This window comes from Macrobrachium rosenbergii, chromosome 1 (assembly GCF_040412425.1).
Source record: "Macrobrachium rosenbergii isolate ZJJX-2024 chromosome 1, ASM4041242v1, whole genome shotgun sequence".
In the NCBI taxonomy this organism is placed as follows: domain Eukaryota; kingdom Metazoa; phylum Arthropoda; class Malacostraca; order Decapoda; family Palaemonidae; genus Macrobrachium; species Macrobrachium rosenbergii.
Window position 1 is genome coordinate 7,624,362 of NC_089741.1, and position 14,438 is coordinate 7,638,799.

Here is a 14,438-nt window from a genome sequence, read left to right on the forward strand (position 1 = left end):
TTTATTTCAAGATTTTATTTCACATCTACAGATTTCTACAGATTTTTTACAGAAAATTTTCAGATTTTTAAAATAATTATCTGGCAGCACTGCCTGATAGATTGTTGTAACTCCAAAAAGCCCAGCAACTCGGTGCTTCATTCTTGGCTTATTCTGTCGTCATGTAAACCTTGTATTGTACATTCTTACAGCAAATAAAAGCCAACTGATTATGAAGATATAATCTTTGCTTCCAAACCAACCAAGTTTTAACAATGGTTATCGGCCCAGTCACAAGTGAAGATGAGAAGACAGTTAGCGGTGTAGGTAACAGTAAGCTAGGCTATGGTTAATCGTTTGCTTTTGGGCGGCTGTGAATTTCGACGGAGTACCAAGGCTAGTACTAGATAGGCTTGATTAATGCAGAGCCTTATTAGCAGGGACAGAGTTGTATGCCACAAAGAATCGTTGGTGGGTTACTGTCATTTTTGGTGTGCTGTCGTCATCTGTGGATTAGATATGGACACAACTCATCTTTTTTGGTAGTCGATTATTTCGATTACTTTGGTGATCAGTAGGCCTAATCGATTACTTAACGATTACTTTCATAGGAAACTGGTACATTACACGTAGTACTACAGTATAATCAAGTCCAGAGGTCCTTGGTATTAATTTATACAATTATGGTTTATTTCTCTCTCTCTAAGCCAAGAATCCTTGAAAATTATAACAAATGAGGACTGGCATTGGCAATGAGTTCAAGTTTAAACCTACAGTATATGTAATGTGTTTGTTATTAAATTATGCACACAAGTAAATATCGATAATCCATTTATATGAATAATGAATTAAGAAAAGAAAAATTCCCCGAGTCTTTATCCTAAAATAAAACAGACGAATATTCTTATTCTTTATTTTCCATGAAGATACGAAGAGCTACCTGATAAGAAAATGAAAAAAAAAAACTTATTTTTGAATGAAAAATAAACGTCTTAACTCTTAAAGAAATAAAATAAAATAAGCTAGATACTCCTATTTAGTTTATAAATTTTGTTTTTGAATAAGAACATATTTATTATTTTCTATAAGAAAGCAAAATAAATTTTGAAAATCCTTTTAAAAGAAATATAAATGTCTTACAGAAATCAAAATTATGTACTAATCAACATCTGTTCAGCTATTCTATTCATTTTTGTTCATGAATAGGAACATATTTACATGTTTTGTCTCGTAAAAAAAAAGACGGTAATCGACTACTTGGAAATATAATCGACTACTGAGATTTTTAAAAAGTAATCGATTACGCCCACCACTACTATGGATGTCAGTGGAGTCCTCTCATCATCGACTGTCGTCGTTGTTGGATGACTGTCATTTTGGTGAGTTGTCAAGAGAAGATACCCAGCCATGGAGCCCGGTAAGATTACCTTAGTGCCGTTAAATGAGAAGAATTATTATGCTACGTGGAAAGTGCAGGTAAAAATGCATTTGGTAAAAGATGATTTGTTCAGAATTGTGGAAGGGACAGAAGAAGCTCCTTCTGCAATAGATGCTGAAGCAGCTGTTTGGAAGTTTGAGTCAAGAAAAGACAGAGCTTTAGCTACAATTGTGTTAGCGGTAGAGCCTAGACTTCTTTACTTAATTTAATAGGTGATCCTAAAGATCCAAAAGTGGTATGGCAGAAACTGCAGGATACATTTCAGAAAAAGTATGGGCCAATAAATTCAGGTTAAAAAGAAAATTATACAGTCTGAAGCTGAAGCCTGGTGATGATTTACAAGGATATCTTAAAACTTTTGCAGAAATTTTGGAAGAATTAGCAGTTATTGGTGATCCAATAGAAGATGAAGACAGGGTAATAAATTTATTAGCTTCATTTCCTGATGATTATTCAACTTTAGTGACAGCTCTGGAAGCTATGGAAAAAGTTCCTTCATGGGAATCGGTCACTGAGAGGTTGCTGCATGAAGAATATATAATTAAAGGTGATAGGCTTAAGCCTATGCAGGAAAGTGAAATTAAGTCTTTACTTGCTAAACAGAAAAAGAGTGTTAGTGTTTTGAATGCAACAAGACAGGTCATGTAAAGAAAAATTGTTATATTTTTATTGAAAAGTGCAAGAAAAGGAAAGAGAATAATGAAAAGAGTCAGGGTCATAAGGTTAAACAAAGCCTAGTTACCAAAGGGCAAGGTAGTGATGATGAGGTTACTTTATTTGTAAGTGCTTTAACTACTAGTGATACATGTAATGACTCTTGGGTACTTGATTCAGGTGCTACTCAGCATATGTGTAATGATAAGTTTTTCTTTTCTAATTTTGTAAATCTAAGAACACTTGTTAAAGTTGAAGTGGGTGATGGGAGACCACTTACAGTTGTTGGTGAAGGCTCTGTGTCTTTGCAAGTTGATTTACCTAACAATAAGGTAGAAAACCGTATATTTGAAAGAGTTTTGTATGTGCCAGATTTAGCTCGTAACTTGATTTCTATTTCTCAGGTTACATTAGGAGGTAAGGTGACACAATTTTATGAACATTCATGCAAGATTTTCAGTAAGAAAAATAAGTTGCTAGCTGTGGGGAAAAAGTTAGGAAAATTATATATGCTTGATTGTTTCCAAAAGACAGCTGCTCATTGTTCAAATGTATATTCAGATGAAATCTTACGCCATAGACGATTTTGTCATCTTGGAATGAATAATGTGAGAAAGTTGATTTCCAAAAATGTGGTTAGTGGCATTGATTGCAAAATTACTAAAGACTCATATGTCTGTGACAATTGTTCTGGTGGTAAAATTCATAGATCGTCATTTCGTACTGGAGAGGTTAGAAAAGAATATAAGATTTTAGATTTAATTCACAGTGATGTCTGTGGTAAGATGAACCCAGGTTCTTTGGGTGGTGGAAATTATTTTGTTACTTTTATAGATGATGCCTCAAGGTATGTCTGGGTGTATATTTTGAAGAGTAAAGGGGATGTTTTTAGTGTTTTTAAGAGTTGGAAAACTCTTGTTGAACACCAGTGTGAGAAGAAAATTAAGATTTTGCGCACAGACAATGGTGGAGAGTATATATACATCTGTTGAGTTTGAAGGATATCTGCAAGATGAATGTATTCGTCATGAAAAGACAATTCCCAAGACTCCTGAACAAAATGGGGTTGCAGAACGCATGAACAGGACTCTTGTGGAGGCTGTGAGAGCCATGTTATCTGATGCAAGGTTGCCTAAGACCTTTTGGGCTGAAGCTGTGTCAACTGCAGCATATGTGCGTTATAGAAGTCCTAATTCTGTCTTGAAAGACAAGACACCATATGAAGCACTGAATGGACGGGAGCCTAATGTAAAACATTTCCGTACCTTTGGCTGTATATCTCATGTCCATATTCCAAAGGATGAAAGAGAGAAATTAGATCCTAAATCAAGGAAATGCATTTTGCTTGGTTATGGTTCTACAACCAAAGGCTATCGTCTTTACAACCTTGACACAAAAAGGATTTTTCATAGCAGAGATGTTATTTTTGATGAATCAAAGTCTATAACTTTTGAGAAGGAGTCACCAAGTGAGGATTCACCGTGTAATCCAAAGTACACTCGGCAAGGAAAGTGAGGATACAGTTTTTTTAAATCTTCGGACATATGTTGCTCAATAATGCGACATCTGGCAACTTTAGAAAGGGGAGGAGCTTCCATCTTATTGTGTTTGTTTTTTGCTTGACCTCTTATAACTTTCAATCATATTCTACGATAATGAAATCATTGATACTTAAATGCACTAGTAAGTTTCACAGTATTTGTTCAAGTTGTAATTTGCAACGACAGTTCTGAGCAAAATAAACATTTTTCGACGTAACTTACCAAGCAACCTTACACAAATGAATTTATGACACCACATTGAACGGAATGCTTGCATAATCGGAAACGCGATCTTCCATAATGAAATCAAGAGTTAAATTTGAGCAATGTCCAACGAAAAGGAACGAATGCATTGTTATGATGAGAGAGAGAGAGAGAGAGAGAGAGAGAGAGTCTGCTGTTGTGTATGCCTAGGCCTATCGGTAGAGCTACTCATTTCATTGTTTTTTCTTTTAGAGATTGAGCAACACTATATTGGTATAGTATGTTTTAGCAATGGCGAGAGAGAGAGAGAGAGAGAAACTATGGCAACGTCAAGAAACATCCAGTTACTTGTGTTTTCCCGCCAAAGCTCCCGCGCTGCCCTTCACATCATAGAGAACGCTCTTGCGGATTTAAATAGATTTAGTCAACCTACCCTAGGTGTCACAACATTTACTGCCATTAATTCCAGCTGACGTTTAACACCGTGAAATACAAACATGAATGTGTAAAAATTAAAGAAATTATCATTACCTCGTATGATGATGCAATAATAAGCCTGTTCATAACGGAAAACGAGTAAATATTGCCGTTCTGATGAATAGTACTACACCGAGATATCCACATACTATCTTTTAGATCTCTATGAACGAAGTCATCTGAGAAATTCTGATTACTTCGTACATGCATGGTGTTTTTAAGTATCTGAACGTTTTTGTTTTGCAGATTTAACATATATGATATAATTTGCATTGCATTTTCATATTCTAGAGTAAATTTACCAAGATTATGTGTTTTCTGTAAGAAAAAAATTGAAATTCGATGAACGAAATCTAATGAAAACTGTATCTTCACTTTTCTTGCCGAGTTTACATTGAATTTCAGGCATCACCTGAGAGTGATATTGATGAGTCTGCTGATTCAGAAATAAATGTTCGACGTTCAGCTAGAGAAAGGAAACCTCCTGTCAGGTTAGGAGAATGGGTTAATTCGTGTATAGGAGAACTGGATGAACCTTCAACAGTTGAAGAAGCTCTCTGTGGTCCAGAAGCTGAAAAATGGAGAAGAGCTATGCAAAATGAGATGGACTCTATCTACGAGAAAAATGTGTGGTCCTTAGTTGAATCTCCATTAGAACGTAAACCCATTAATTGTAAATGGATCTTTAAGAAGAAAGTAGCAAAGTAGCTGCAGATGGAACTGTATGCTCTTGCAAGGCCAGATTAGTGGCACAAGGTTTTTCTCAGAAAATTGGGATTGACTATGATGAAACATTTAGTCCAGTGGTAAGGTTTGAGTCCGTCCGTTCATTGTTGGCTCTGGCAGCTCAGCATAACCTTCATGTTCACCACATGGATGTGTCATCGGCATTTTTGAATGGCAAACTTTCAGAAAAGTTGTATATGACTCAACCTGAGGGTTTTATTGAAAAAGGGAAGGAAAATTTTTTCTGTAAATTAGATAAGGCAATCTATGGTCTTAAGCAGGCTCCAAAATGTTGGAATTCATCATTGGATGCTTACCTAAAATCACTGAAATTTCAACAGGCAAGTAGTGATTCCTGTATTTATACTAGTTTTTCTGATAATGTCTTGTGTATTGTTGCTGTGTATGTTGATGATATTGTAATTGTTTGTGAATCTCTGGATTGTTTAACAGAAATTAAAGCAGCATTAAGTAACAAGTATAAAATGAAAGATTTGGGTCAGTTGCATTATTTTCTTGGTGTTAAAGTGTTTCAAGATAGTGATAAGATCTGTATTAATCAGTCTGCTTATACCGAAACATTACTTAAGAGATTTGGTTTAGATAAATCAAAACCAGTGTCTACTCCTGTTGAAGTTAATTGTACCCTTGAGAAGGCTACAGAAGAATCAGATTTGCTCAGTAGTGAAATCTATCAGTCTGCTGTTGGTAGTTTACTTTATTTGTCTGCTAGAATTAGACCTGATATGACATTTGCTATATGTAATGTTGCCAAATTCTGTACCAATCCAACAAGGTATCATTGGTCTGCTGTAAAAAGAATTTTTCGTTATTTCCGGGCCACGTGTGATTTAGGTATTCTGTATTCTAAACAGAATTCAATTTCTTGTGTTGCGTACTCAGATACAGATTGGGCTGGAGATAAAAATGATCGCAAATCTACATCAGGATATTGTTTCTCACTTAGCAGTGGCTTAATATCATGGTGTACAAATAAACAGTCATGTGTTGCACTGTCAACTGCTGAGGCAAAATATGTTGCTCTGTCTAGTGCTGCTCAAGAGGCATTTTGGCTAAAGTCACTTTTTAATGAATTACATTTTGGTAATGGAGGTCCTATGTTAATATATGAAGATAATAAGTCTGCAATATGCCTTGCTAAGAATCCCAAGGACCATCCTAAGACTAAGCATATAAGTATAAAATATCATTATGTTCGTGATCTAGTTGCTTCTGATCAAATTGAGATACAGTACTGTCCTACCTCTGAAATGTTAGCTGATATTTCACAAAAGGTTTGCCTGCAGAAAGATTCGTTAGACTCAGGTCAATGTTGGGTGTGTGTTAGTTTTGAAAAACACTCTTAATGTGAGGAGTGTTGGTGTTCAGTTTATTTTAGTCCACCTTGAGTATGTTTTTCATTTTCTTTGTGAGCCTAGTGTTGTCATAAACGCTAGATGTTGTCATGAATGTTGATGTTGCAAAACTGCATTTTCCTTTATGCCTAATTTGCAGGTCTGTAATATTTTTATTTAGTTTCTTTAAAGGAGTAGTGACATTCATTTGTGTATTATCTTTTTCAAAAGTGTTTGGCTCTATCGTATTGATAGTCGACTGTTTGTTGTGGGTGCCTGACAGATTGTTGGAACTCCAAAAAGCCAGCAACTCCTGCTTCATTCTTGGCTTATTCTGTCGTCATGTAAACCTTGTATGATGCATTCTTGCAGTGAATAAAAGCCCTCTGATTATGAAGATATCATCTTTGCTTCCAAACCAGCCAAGTTTTAACAGAATTATCCTTGTGGAGGGCTGTACATAAAACCAAGCAAAGTAATAATAATAATAATAATAATAATAATAATAATAATAATAATAATAATAATAATAATAATAATAATAATAATAATCTCTCATTGGTAGCCCTGGGTAATGTTCACCTCCGGTGTTGTTATAACGAGTTGCAGATTATCTGATAGACCGTTTTATTTGATTTAATGAAGCAGTAGATACCGTATTTACTGTTACAATTACTCCCTTCTGCTGAAGTTCCTTATTTCTTCCACCAAGATGTTTCTCAAGATTTCGCCGAAGTACACGGAGAATAATCTTATTTTGTATGAAAGATTCAACTCATTTCGCCTCAGTATGCGTATCATGGTATCTTCAAATGAAACAAGTCTGTTTGCCAAAAGAACGAAGTGCCAAACCAAGGAATGTGGCCCTAAACAATAACCGTGACACTCTCTTGAAAGGGGCCTAAGTATAGGAACCTGAGTAAAGTATTAACGTCCTTATATGGACTTCAGAAATAATTTTGTAGCTCAGTGAATTCGTATGGGAGCAAGTAAAAAATGGTTAGCGTTAGTTTTTTTGAGCAACTTGTTAATAATGGACAAAATCAAAACAGCAGTTTTGTAAATGTTATGGAAAGATGACAAAGCCTGATTGCAATGATTATGAAAGGTGCAGGAGTAGGCTGCTCTTCCTTCTAAATTCTGTCTCTCGGACGAAAACTGGGAACTGTATTTTTGTCGTTTTCTCTTGTTCTTGATACCTCATGACACTTCGTTTATTCAGTATGTCTCTGATAAGCTTCCATTCACTGTACAGAAATTATGAGTAAAAACCGAGGGGGGGGGGTTGTTTGTTGCCGCTGTTTATACACGTATGTTAGCTGTAAGCCTATAGATATATATGCTTATTTTTTATGATTATGGGGAATTCTCCTTGGCATCAGTTTTTGTTTTTGTATTTATCTGTTGTGAAAAAAATAATACTATGAACAAAGTGGACAGTAGCCCATGCTCAATGTTGTCACTTAGCCAGAAACGGCTGAAAGCCTTGCGTGACAACAACGCAATTGTGAGAAATCGTCCGCACGACATCTTTTGAGTGTCGTTGTGTATTTACATATTATCAGATGACCTATTCCTTGCCCACTATAGGATTACGACTAGTATCGTCTGTTGCCATAAGATATTACTAATTTGAATTTTTGTTGTAAACTGACTCCTGTCAGGTAACTGACAAATAAGAACTTTATTTGTAAGTTTTAAACGTGAAATCCCATATATCTTCAACTACGTGAATTTTGTAGAAATATGTACGTCTCTATTGCATGTCGTGGTAATAAGGATAACATAATCACATCTATTCGAGAATGGTACTTATATTTGATTTCTGCTCTAATTCTAGTAGCCTATGGACGAGTATCTCACAGGGTAGTTAACTATTGACGGGTGGGGAGGCCCCGCCCACCTGTTGGTCTGCGCTCTGCACTCCACTTCGCTTTCGACCGCCGTCACGTCCAAATATCTCACTTTCAACTCTGTGTACCGAATTTGCCCTTTACTCTACAAATAATCTGACTTTTCATGTGTGTATTTCCTTACTTTTTTACGATTTGTGGTTTGTTGTTTAGTCGTGGGCCAAACCCATGAGTCACCCAAGGCTTTCTTCTCCAACCAGAGAAAGCCTATGAGTAGCCTATCTAGTGCTATTTGGTAAGGACAGGCCTTGTAAGAGAATCCTCTCATCTGGGGAAACTGACACACATACTCTGCACCTTTTGCAGAAAATATTTCTGTAATTGTGATAGCCCTTGTTCTGAGTGCTGTGAGTGACCCTCGCAACAATCGGTGAAGTTTGTGGCTAGGAAGAATGAAAGGAAGATTTCCCTGGTGTCATTAGAGAGGAAGTCTCTGCCCGTGACACCTGCTGTAGGGAGGTTTGCGCCACCTTCCTTATCGAGAAATTTTCTCGACTTTTATACCAGTTCGTGGCCGTTGTTCTGGGCAAGGATACGAGGTCCAATGACTATGGCTTAGAACCAGCACTACAGGGTAGTAGCTCCACCAAACGCGAGTAGCCTACATTTTCTGCTTTTACCACAAAAGTAAAGTACACCACAAAAACACATACCCAAGCTATTTAAAATTACGTTACTATGAAAAGTTATGTGCAAATTTACAATTATTTTACGTTAATTCAAGCAAGCAATCACAAACCACAAAAGTTGCAGACGAGGATATGCACCGAGATGCTCAGCCCTCGTCTCACAATGAAATAATGTAGGTTGCAGCTACTGGAAAGCTACTTTAAATTGTTAGCATATGAAATAATTCAAGGAAAAAGGGATGAATTCTGGAGCACGTGAGGCTGAATTAAGGCACAAAAATTACGTTGAACTTCGCTACTATTTCACTTAAATCGCTATTCAATTGAGCCTAGAATTTTGCCCATCGGCACCTGGCTCACCAATGCTGTGCTACTTCGCAACACATTAAAATTCAACACAGTAGTTGAGATGGGCATCGATTAAATCAGATTACAATTACTGCAATTACATGAAGCCTCGTGGTCGATCGCTGCAATTACCTAAAGCCTCGTGGTCGATCGCTGCAATTACCTAAAGCCTCGTGGTCGATCGCTGCAATTATCTAAAGCCTCGTGGTCGATCTTAGCAGGTGGCCGGTTACCCGGGAAAAAAACCACACACCAATAACACATTCAATTGATAGAGTGCTAGAATATGAGTGAGGACACGGTGCGTTGCTTTGCCTGGCTTCAGCAAAGGGCGTCTTTTTCAGAAATTTCAAGTTTTTAATTACGTTACAGTAAGCAAATTTCTTAGTTCCAGAATTCTAATTAATCAAAAGTGCAACGTGCAGTGCACTCCCCAAGAATAAAGGACATGTAACAAAAGAAACAGGAATTTCACCCTGAATGAGAACCATCGCGTTCGTCCTTCACGTCAGTGATTATTCTACACGTAAAGATTACGAGGTCTCGTTCACTATTTCCACTGATATCTACTGTACACTGGCTATATAAGAGGCTTTGCTGGCAAAATCCCTGCAGAAGATTTTGTCGACATTCCTCTCTCCCATTAAGCTTCCGCCCACTGTTTCTACTCCTAAGGGAGGAGTTTCCCCTTCACTAACTTCCACTGATCGTTCAGTAGCAAGCCACTGAGGGGCGAGAGGATGACCATTCCGGCATTTCCTTGGAGGCCTTGTTTCACTCTGAGGGAGAGAGAGAGTGAGTCTTTCTCCAGTAAACACCCTCTCGGGGTGAAAGGAAAGTCTCCCCACTAAGCAGCCTTCTCTTTCTGGTGCAACGGAGGCCGGCAGGCATAGGGAGTTATGGCCCTCTGTAGGTCTCTTGGGGGAGCCCATATTTTTGCTCTGCTTTCAACCTCTTGTCCGGTAAGTTGGCCCCGTGACTGCTTCTACAGTGACTGTAATGACTTCCACCATCAATGTCTGGACTGGCTCGCAGACCACCTACACAGTGTGCCTTGCTTGTGCCATTGGTGATGTGCCTTGAGGAGCAGTCATCCTCCTCCTTGGGGGTAGTACTTTTCTATTTCCTGTCCTCGTCATTACCTCAGCTGTGCTCAGCAAGAAGTCAAAGAAACGCAGAAGGAAGCTGTCATTCTCTTCTTCATCTACGTCTCTGTCGTCTGGTGCTACTACTTTTCCCGTTTGGCTTCCGCTAGAGGAAGAAGGGGGCCGCTATGTCTTCTTCCTGCAGGGAGTCTCATACGGCTTCCTGCAGTCAGTCCTCTTCTGCAGACAGGACTGATGGGGCTCTTGATAATGGTACTGCTGCCTCCGTTGCATCATGTATGGGAGCAACTATTGCCCCTGAGTCCTCTGGTCCTAGGGGTACTGGTTTGGTTAACAAGGCTGACTGGTCTGATCAGGGTTTTCAGATTACTGATGGTCCCCATATCGATGGCTTCTTAGTCTATGTCAATACTACAGAGCGCCAGAGCTACTGTCACTCCCCCATATTCTTTCACTCAACCTTTCCGACCTGTCATGTTAACTCTATTTGAACTATGAAAACTCTTCGTGCATATTGACTGTACGTATGGAATTTGTCGTAGTGAAATTCCTCTGGTGTAAACGATAGCTTCGTTTGTGATGAGTGATGACTCCTTTTTCAAGTAGTTCATCAGCATATAGCCTATACAGAGCACATGCTCTTATCCGTGATAAAATATAAAAAAAAAGGCTCTTGGATAAACCGTGCAATTTAGCCTGTCTACACAGCGTCTTTGATCTTTAATGCAAATGAAAGTCTGCATAAGTAATTTTTGACAGTGAAATTTTGTCACAGTTAATCATGATGCTCATTAGACCAAAATGAAGTTCCAATCTGTCGGTCTCAATAACAGAGTTTCAACTCAAATGACATGTTGTACATTTACCTTCATAAATCTGGTACTGAATAGAAGACAAATAGTGCCTTGCTAGACTACTGTATTCATATTAATGCAGTCTTCTGTATGCGTGTTGAAATTTTGAATTTTATCATTCATTATTGCAATTTCATATTAAAAAATTTCAGCAATTTTTTTTTCATCAACAACTGCATTAATTACTGAGTATTGTTCACTGAATTGTTTTAAAATAAGGTCTAGTACTCTTTCTATTCTATCAGTTTCGTCTGTTCTGTTCATTTCTGCCTATTAAGCTCTTGGTACGCAAGGAATTCAGTGCCACTTCTCACTGAAGCTAGAATTCCTGGTATGCCAAACCTGTATAGTGCTGCCCATAACATGGCTCTGCTTTTCTACTAAGTTGTGAGGAACTATCCATTTAAGCCACTCGACAATTTTTTTTTTTTTTCGTGAAGCCCGATGTACTCTTTCATTCTGTCTATCTGTGGTTAAAAAAAGACTGTCGTTTCAGTGAAAGATTCAGTGTCAATTCCCACTGAAGCTACCAAAATACCTAGTATGCCAGACGTGTAGGCTATAGTGCTGCCTACAACAGGGTTCTGGTTTTCCACTAAGTCGCGAGGAACTATCCATTGAAGCCACTCCATAGTCTTAGTTTATTTCCTGTGAAGCCAACTACTGACATGAATAAACTTATGTATAAAAACATTAAAGGCGATTCAAGCTACTCCATGTTGGTAAATCCTTAGAAACATTTTATGTGGAAAATTCTTATATTAGTTGGACTATTATTGCTAATTACTACATGCAAGAAAACACAGTCTCGTGTTCGGATGAGTCTTATAAAAAAACATGTATTGAAAATCTGCTACCTTGCTTTCACTTCCTTTCTCAGCCACAGACTTAAGAGATAAAAACAAACAAGTGCAAGATATACTGAAAACATTCGCTTGATACCACCAGGACAAAATATATAACGCATCGTTTAATTTTTTTCTCAGTATATCCTATGACACAACACACTGCCAAGTTCGGCTGTCATATTTGTGAAACCCGACTTGTGGAGAAATAGTACATTGTTTTCATCCCTGTTCCTTACGTCTCATTTGTGTCACAGTAACCTCCGCTGATATTTCGCCCCCAGAGATTATTAATTACCTCTGTATTTGTCTCACATTTTGAAGGTTTGTTAACTAGCAAAACAAATTGGGCTGGGCAGGAATGAGGATGCTGAGATGGAGGAGCGGAGTGACGATAAGACTGAATGACAAATGAATACATCAGAGGGTCAGCGAAAGTCACCGAGGTGTCCAGGAAAGCCCAACAGTCAAGGCTCAGATGGTTTGGGAACCTGATGAGGAGGAGGAGGAGGGGGTTGGGGGGCAGGAGATGATGAGGGACATTATGTAGGAGAGATCATGGAAGTGGAGGTGTGAGGGACTGAAAGGAGAGGAAGACCTATTATAGGAGACGATGGAAAGACTGCGTTTGAGGATTTGAGAGAGAGTGGAAGAGGCGAAAGGAAGACACAAGACAGACATCGGGAAAGGCGCTTTAAAAGCAGCAACCCGGGACAGGAATTAAGCAGGGAAGAAGATTTTGGTGCTTGCATTCAGTGTTATACCACAACTGTTTTAGGGCGTTATCAGGCTTTATTTCCTTTTTGGTTTGGAACTCATTTACATTGATGATCAAGTAAAAATATAGCAGGAGGAGAATCAAAAGGTTTTCATGCTTTAAAATGAGCTTCTCGGGGATTTACTGGGATTATCCGACAACTTTGACTCAACAAGTTACAGTTTTGTTATGAATGGTGGGAAGCATATTCTGTAAGCACAGCAGTAAGGGTAATGTGACTGAAAGCCTTACTTAGTCAAATTGATTATAAAAAGTAATATATGAAGTGCAATATGAAGGTTCCCAAAAGCCATTAAAACGAATCTGGTGGCAGACCCTCCCGACTAAAACCTGTGAAATGGTAATTCATTTTTCCTTCCTGATTCGAAATGAACTGTAAGAGAAATAACTGATGAATTAAACCATTAAACGCTGCTAAAGTCTTTATCATGTAATGACAAAAAAAGATTGTTGACCTATTTGGAACGGGATATTATATTCGTTTCATTAACCTGAATGACGGCTTTTACAAATTTGTTAGTATGAATTCGAAGCCTGTCACTAAGGAAGCGGATTTTGAAAACAAGGCTGCAACATCTCGCCGATGTTGTTATGGCTGTACTGCACGAATCGTCGGCCCTACTCTATTCTTTTACCCGGTCAGATTTGATCCTCTTTGAAGTTTATCTTCTTTTAGTCTGTACCCGGAGAGGGAACCAGATGGTTCTGAAACCATTTGTTAAAACATATTCCTGCCCTCTTCAGTTACAAATCCTGACCCAAATATAAGTGTTCACCTAACCAACACGACATACAGCAACCAAGGATAAATTTTAGAACGTCTCTTTGCATGGAACATGATGGTTGCCTACATAGAGGAAAAAATATTGATTAAAATATCTAATGCTTTTTCAGGCAATAATAAGAAAATGATTTGAAGATGTAATATTAACAGAAATAACGGCTACTGTAGTGCTGAAGTATGCACAGTCTACTCTACTGGATCATGTTCTCATACCTGTGGGATGAACCATCCACATATCACTCATGATTGTTTGCTGTGTACTGTAAATATACAATAGAATGCATGCATGAAAAGCTCCACCAAACCAAGAAGTACGCTGATGCTTTAAACTCTTGCCTACATTTACTATTTTATTTACTTCAGCTCCAAATTTCTCTTTGTTTTCATTGACGAATATTCTTTGCTTGTAATAACATTCTGTCAAAACTTGCACGTATGATGGTGACGCATCTCATGTAATTATTCTAAGTCTAAGCGGATCAGAAATACAGACATTGGGTTCTTGGAGCACTCTTTGCATCAGTCATGTTTACACATTTTTTGTTCTTATGGATATACTGTACTATTTCAACTATTAACTTTAGTTATGTTCCATATACGTTTCTCGTATTTCAAATTTTTAGCTCGTCATTTCGTACCTTTTTATTGTCATGTTTCTTATATTTTCTAATGGATATCAGTCATTACCTTAAGTACAGTTCAGTTCTATACACAAATACTAACTAATGTAAGGGAATACTGAAAGCATTGCCATGGGCGGGGGAGAGGAAAAGCACCAAAGTCTGTTCTATTAACCCATGTATGGGA